The 7041-nt window shown below is 36.0% G+C and overlaps 1 protein-coding gene across 4 annotated transcripts in view; it reads right to left on the minus strand.

Annotated features, from left to right (window-relative positions):
- The window catches only part of VTA1 (vesicle trafficking 1), an 81503-nt gene that overhangs the window by 39261 nt on the left and 35201 nt on the right, over window positions 1–7041 (minus strand). The gene's annotated exons all lie outside the window — the stretch shown is intronic.

A 7041-nucleotide genomic window follows, 5' to 3' on the forward strand; every position in this document is an offset into this window, starting at 1 on the left:
GGTCTAAGTCTGCAAGATAATGTTATTCCCAAGAGGGCAGGGATTTTATTCATTGCTGTATTATTAGTGCCTAGAATAATGTGTGGCACATAGTAGAATTTAACAAATATTTGGTGAATTAATGGATAGTAGATTCTTGTATCCATGCTTTTTATCAATTACTCCACATGAATCTGAAGCTGGTAGTCCTAGAACCACATGATGAAAAACACTGAGTGGGAGTAAAATATTTTTTGTTCATGAATAAATGTGAGTTATAAACCTGAATATCCAGTTTGACTTAGGTTTTCAGGGACAATCAACGGATAGCTTTGAGGATGTCTGTGAAATTCCCCAAATTATACGTAAAATGCACAGACATGTACATGGGAGAGAACCTAGAGCTTCTGTAACACTTTCAAAGCAGTTACTGATACCAAAGATATTACTAAGCTTGGTGATAACATCACTTCTTGGAAATAACAGCATAGAGTCTCTACACTTATACTCAGTAAGCTTAGATGATACATTTATATCTTAAGTACTTCAAGTCTGCCAAGTATATTATAATCACTACAAGGGCTCTATATAACTCCCAGGAATACCAGGACATAATACGAGAAATGCTTGGAAAAAAGATATTAAACAAACATCTTATCACAATGATTCAAATACTTAAGTATTTATAATAACAAATTACATGTATTTCTTGGTGGAGACATTAAATAATTTTATGTGATATAATTTTTATACTTCTCAAAGCAACAAGAATTTCATAAAACAAGTTTTAAAAATGAGAGTAAAACTGTATCAAATATCATAACTATAATTTAATAACAAATACTTAAACTTAACTACACTATTTGTATTATGATACTTGGAATGTACATCCCAATTAGCTAAAAGATTTCCAAAAATAGTACAGAAACTGACCATTTAATAGTTAAGTCACTGGGGATAATAAACCCAACAATATCTTTTAGAAGAAAACAAATGAAATATAGTTTTGTGAATTATTTTACATAATTTCAAACTTACAAAAAAAGTTTTTTGAATACAACATATACCCATATATCTTTTACCCAGATTCTTCAACTATTGCTCAACTATTTACAGGCTGCTGTATTTTCTTTATCAATCTATTTTTATACTTATGCATATTTTTTCTGTACTATTTGAGAGTAAGCTTAAGATTCTTTCAATGTGTTATTTCCTAAGATCAAGGACAATTTCAAACACAACAATTAAAATTGGGAAATTTAACATTTATACAATACTACCACTTAATCCAACACTACTGACTAATCCAGTCCAAAAAAATTTTGTCAATTGTCCTGATAATGTCCTTTGTATCTATTTCTCCCATGATTTAGTAAATGTAGGTATGTGCATTATTTAGTTATGCCTTTTTCAGTATTCTTTAATCTGAAACAGCCTTGGTTAGTATTTCTTGACCCTGACATTTAAAAAATTACCAGCCCATTTGTAGAACGTACATCCGTTTGGATTTGTCTGATGTTTCCTCATTATTAGATTCAGGTTATGCATTTTTGTCAGGAATACTACGGAGGCAATGTTTATCTTTCTCCCTTCTTCTTTTCAGTAGTCTCGTAATGTCGGTTTGTACTAATATTGGTGGTGTTAGGTTTGATTACTTGGTTAAAGTGTTGTCTGATAGGTTTCTCCCTTAGAGTTACAATTTGCCCGTTTGGAATTCATAACGATTTGGGAGGAGATATTTAGAGACTATATAAATATCCTGATCTTCATCAAACTTTCACCTACTGGTTTTAACACCCACTGACAGGCTAACTTCAACATTCTTTCAATGTTTATTTAGTATTCTACTGAACAGAGTCTTTTCTGATCTTCCATCATTCTTTCATTTCATTGTATATTATCAATATGGACTCATAGATTCTTGTTATTTTATTCAATGTCCTATTATCCACTAATATCATTCTCATTTTGATGTTCACGCTGCCTCTGATTTGGCACTTTCAGGTTGGCTTCTGGGTCCCTTTGACATGCCCCCATGATTATGGGAGTACTTCCTTACTTTCTGGCAGAATCTTATCTAGTACTTTCCCTGACCTAGATTCAGCCTTTACAACAGTTCTAGTTCCTTTTAGAGGAGTATGGTATTTAGAAGCACAAACCAGGCATGAGTGTGCTCACTTATCATTGCTTCTTATGTCCTCTCAGCACAGAGATAGAACTATGTTGTGTGTGTGTACACACATACGCAAATCTACACACACATACACACACATACATAGTATACATATGAACTCGTTTGCTATATTTATCTAATCTATTTAAGAGTGTGAGTTAATATAACGATACCTCCAATTCCAATTCAACATCACACTACATTCTAGTCTTCTCTTATTCTGTATTTGTTGCTCCCTTCACCAATAGTGAGAAACCTGGTTCCCAATTATTCTCAATATAGTTACTCAATCCTAGAATACAAAGTACTTGCAGAATTGCCAATCCATACCAAGAAAAAATAAAACTACTAACTGTAGCTCAATATCTGTTAACAGGTTTTAAGGTAAAATGATATACCTTGAAAGGCACAAATCTTAAGCATCTAATTTGATGAGTTTTGACCTTGTAAACCATTTTCCCATCAAGATGTAACATTTCTATATTCTTTGAAAGTTCCTTTTTGTACCTTCCCAGGTCAATTTTCCCTTACTGCAAAGAGATCACTTTCATAATTTTTTTTTTTTACTAGATTATTTTTGTCCATCGTAGTACTTTATATGAAGGGAATCACACAGTATGTACTCTTGTATTTTCTTTTGCTCAGCATAACGTTCATGAGACTCATCCATGTTGTAAGGTCTATCAGTAGTAGCCAATTCCTTTTCATGTCTGAGTTAACAACCACAGTTTGTTTATTGATTCCCCCGTGGTAGAGAACTGACTTGTTTCCAGCTGTGACAGTTAAGGTTGTGTGTCAACTTGGCTGGGCCATGATTCTTAGTGGTTTGGCAGTTATGTAATGATGCAGCTTGGTAGTTATATAATGATGTAGTTATCCTCCATTTTTGTGATATAATGTAATCACCTCCTTGATGTGATCTGTCAATCAGTTGGGGAATTTCCTCAGGTGTATGGCCTGCATCCAGTATATATGCATATTCTGGCAAAGCTCGCTGGCTTTTGCTTGCTCTAGATTTTGCATCTGCTCGTCATCATCTGACCTCTGGTTCTCGGGACTTCAGCCAGCGGCCTGCCGTATCACCTGCCGATCTTGGGATTTGTTGGCCTCCACAGCCTGTGAGCCAGCAGCCTGCCATCTTACCAGCCAATCCTGGATTCATCACCTTCTGCAGCCTGTGAGCCAGCAGCCTGTCATCTGGGCCGCTGATCTTGGGTTCGTCAACTTTTGCAGCTACCGTGAGTCAGGAGAAGCCTTCAGCCTGATGACTGACCCATGGACTTGGGACTTGCCAGACTCTACAACCATGTGAGCCATTTCCTTGAGATAAATCTCTCCCTATACATATATAAATACATTTCACTGGTTTTGTTTCTCCAGAGAACCCAGCCTAAGACACCAGCCTAAGACACCAGCTTTGGGCTATTTTGAATAAAGTTGTTATAAGCACTCTTGAACAAGTCTTTTTCTGGACATATGTTTTCATCTCTTAGATAAATATCTAGAAAAGAAACTGCTAGGTAAAAGGGTAGATGTATGTTTAACTTTATAAACATCTGCCAAATCTTTTCTTAAAGCGGTTATAACATCCAACATTCCACAAAGCAATATAAGAGTTCTTGTTGTTACATATTTTAACCAACATTTGGTATGGTCAGTCACTTTTAATTTTAGCTAATTTTATTGATTTTTTAAAAACTACTTACTTTATCAACTACTGAGAGTGGTATTAAAATCTCCAACTATGATTATGAATTTTCCTATTTTTCTTTTACTTCTGTCAGTTTTGGTTTCACATGGTTTGAAATTCTGTTACTAGGTACACAGACATTTATAATAATAATGTCTTCTGACAAACTCATCCTTTTATTATAAAATGTGCCATTTTATCTCTGGCAATACATCTTCTTGAAGTTTATTTTATCTGATACTAACATGGCCACTTGGGATTTTGTTTACTTAATTTTTGCATGGAATATCTTTTTCCTTCCTTTCGTTTTCAAAATAGCTGTCTTTGTATTTAAAAAGTGTTTAAGGGAGCCCTAGTGGAACAATGGTTAAAAATGACCGACTGCTAACTGAAAAGTCGGCAGTTTGAAACCCCCAGTGGCTTCGTGGGAGAAAGATGTGGCAGTCTGCTTCTGTAGATATTTACAGCCTTGGAAACCCTATGGGGTTGCTATGAGTTGGAATCGACTCAACGGCAGTGGATTTTTTTTTTTTTAAACTGGAAACAGCATAGAGTTAGGGCTTGCTTTCCTATCTATCCTGAAAATCTCTACTTTTAAATTGGAGTGTTTATTGACAATTTCCATTTCTTATTTATTTATCTGGATGGTGTTTATTGATCCAGTTGTGAGGATTTTTATTTTCTTCACATTCAAAGTAATCCATATTGAAGGCTGTAGTTTTTGACCATCAGTAAGTACTTCAAATTAACTTCATTTTGATCAAGCAAGGTCATGTCATCTTTGTCTCTCAGGTTGTTAAAGAGTCTTCCTCCAATCCTGATACCATGTTCTTAATAAAGTCTAGTTTCTCAGACTATTTGTTCAGCATATAGCAAGGTGAAGGGATAAAACCCTGCCATAAACCTTTTCCAATAATGAACCACACAGTAGCCCCTTGTTCTGTTCGAACAACTGCCTCTTGATCCATGGTATCTAGACTGGCCCATATGAAATTACCTTTTTAGTAGGTAAAAAATGATCAAATACTAGCAATTTTATATGATTCAGTTTAATATATTTACACAGCTACCACCCTTCTCTCAGTGGAGGCTTGTGTATTGCTATGATGTTGAACAGGCTTCAGCAGAGCTTCCAGATGAGGATAGACTAGGAAGAAACACCTGGAGATCTACTTCGGAAAATCAGCCAGTGAACACTCTATGGATTACAACAGTTTCAATTCAGTTGTACACGAGGTTAACAAGAGTCTGGGATGACTTGACGACAGCTAACAATAATGTATTTACTAATTTCCTAGCAGAAAAAGAAACATATTTTCTTAAATCCAACCCTACTCCCTAATTTTCTTCAAAATCTCAACTCAGGTTTTCATCTTTCAACCCTGGATCACAAAAATCTCCTAATCTTCTCAATCCATCTTCTACACTGCCGTCTGAGTCTTGTATCATCTCATCAAAGCAAGAGATGATTTTTAAACACTTACTATATGCTAGCTCCTTTCTTAAAGGTTTTACATGCACTTTCTCATTTGATCCCCACAATAATCTGATGAAACTCTTATAATTTTCCTCATCTTACAGATGTGGAAACAGCCTATATAAGTTCAATTAGTTGCCCAAAGCCACACAGTTATGAAGAGGTCTAATGGAATTCTGATGCCAATACCTGTGCTCTTAACCACATTACATTACACTAAATTAAAAAACACTCCATTCATTCACAACTACAGCAGTCGCTGGGTTACGAATGTCTGACTTATGTACATACAACCCTTAGTTACAAACCAACTCCCATAAAGCCTATTATATTAAAAATTCGAGGTACATACAATGGTTCATAGTAACAAACAGGTGCTACTTTGCAACGTGCCTCAAAACTTTATTATTATTACTGTATTATTATATTAAAGATGTTTTAGTGTATCTAGAAGTGTTTCTTTAATGTTTTTTATGCATAGAAAGGTACGCTATATACTATATACCAAGACAAACACGTGAATGAAAACGTACGTACAAATTCGACTTAAAGACAGATTTAGGGACGGAACTCATCATAATCTGGGGACTGCCTGTAATCGAATAATTCTTATGTGCAAGGAACTATTCTTGGCAATAATAACACAGAAGCGAATATAAGAGTTACGGGTTGATTTGTGTCTCCCCTAAAGATATGTTCAAGTACTAACCCCTGGTAACAATGTATTTAGAACAGCATCTTAGTAAATGTAATTAGTAAACGTAACATGAGGTCATACTGGAGCAGGTGGGTCCTAATCCAATGACTGATGTTCTCATAAGAAGAGAAGACAGACAGAGAGACATGGGGAAGATGGCCACGTGAAGGAGGAGGCAGAGATTCGAGTTATGTTGCACCAAGTCAAGGAATGCCTGGGGCTACCAGCAGCTGAACAGACAAGGAAGGATCTTCCCCCAGAGCCTTCAGAGAGGGCACAGCCCTGCTGACACCCTGAATTCTGATGTCTAGTCTCCAGAAGTGTAAGAGAATAAATTTCTATTGTTTTAAGTCACTCAGTTTGCAGCACTTCATTATGGCAGCCCTAGAAAACGAATACAACAAGATACAAGGGATTTTTACTCTAGCAAGAGAGACAACAAAATTCTCATTATTTATCTATTTACTTATTACTGTGATAAGTGCTAAGAATGAGATGTGCAGGGTACAATGAGAGCATGACAACATAAGATATGGTGTAGGGGATCACAACAGAGGGTTCTGGACAGAGCTGGAGAAGGATGTAGAACATAATTCTAACTCACAAAAAAAAGACCGGAGAAACCCCGAGAGTATGGCCCCTAGACACCCTTTTAGCTCAGTGGTGAAGTTATCTCTGAGGTTCACCATTCAGCCTGGGAGTGGACAGCTCCGTAAAACCAAATGGGACTAATGTGGTACAGTAGTCCAGTGACAAGGGCCAGAAGGCAGAAGGGGACAAAGAAGCTGGTGATAGGGAACCCAAGGTTGAGTAAGGATATTGTTGATGTGTTGTGAGATTGTTAACCATTGTCACAGGCCAACATGTATAGTAACAGTTAAATGAGAAACTATTTTGTTCTGTAAGTCTTCATCTAAAGTGAGAATAGCAGCACAATTGGAAGAGCATAGTCAATGTCACTGAACTGTGCATGTAGAAATTTTTGAAATGGTGTATCTTTGGCTATGCGTATTTTCACCAAAAAA

This window comes from Trichechus manatus, unplaced genomic scaffold (assembly GCF_000243295.1).
Source record: "Trichechus manatus latirostris isolate Lorelei unplaced genomic scaffold, TriManLat1.0 scaffold00002, whole genome shotgun sequence".
NCBI lineage: Eukaryota > Metazoa > Chordata > Mammalia > Sirenia > Trichechidae > Trichechus > Trichechus manatus.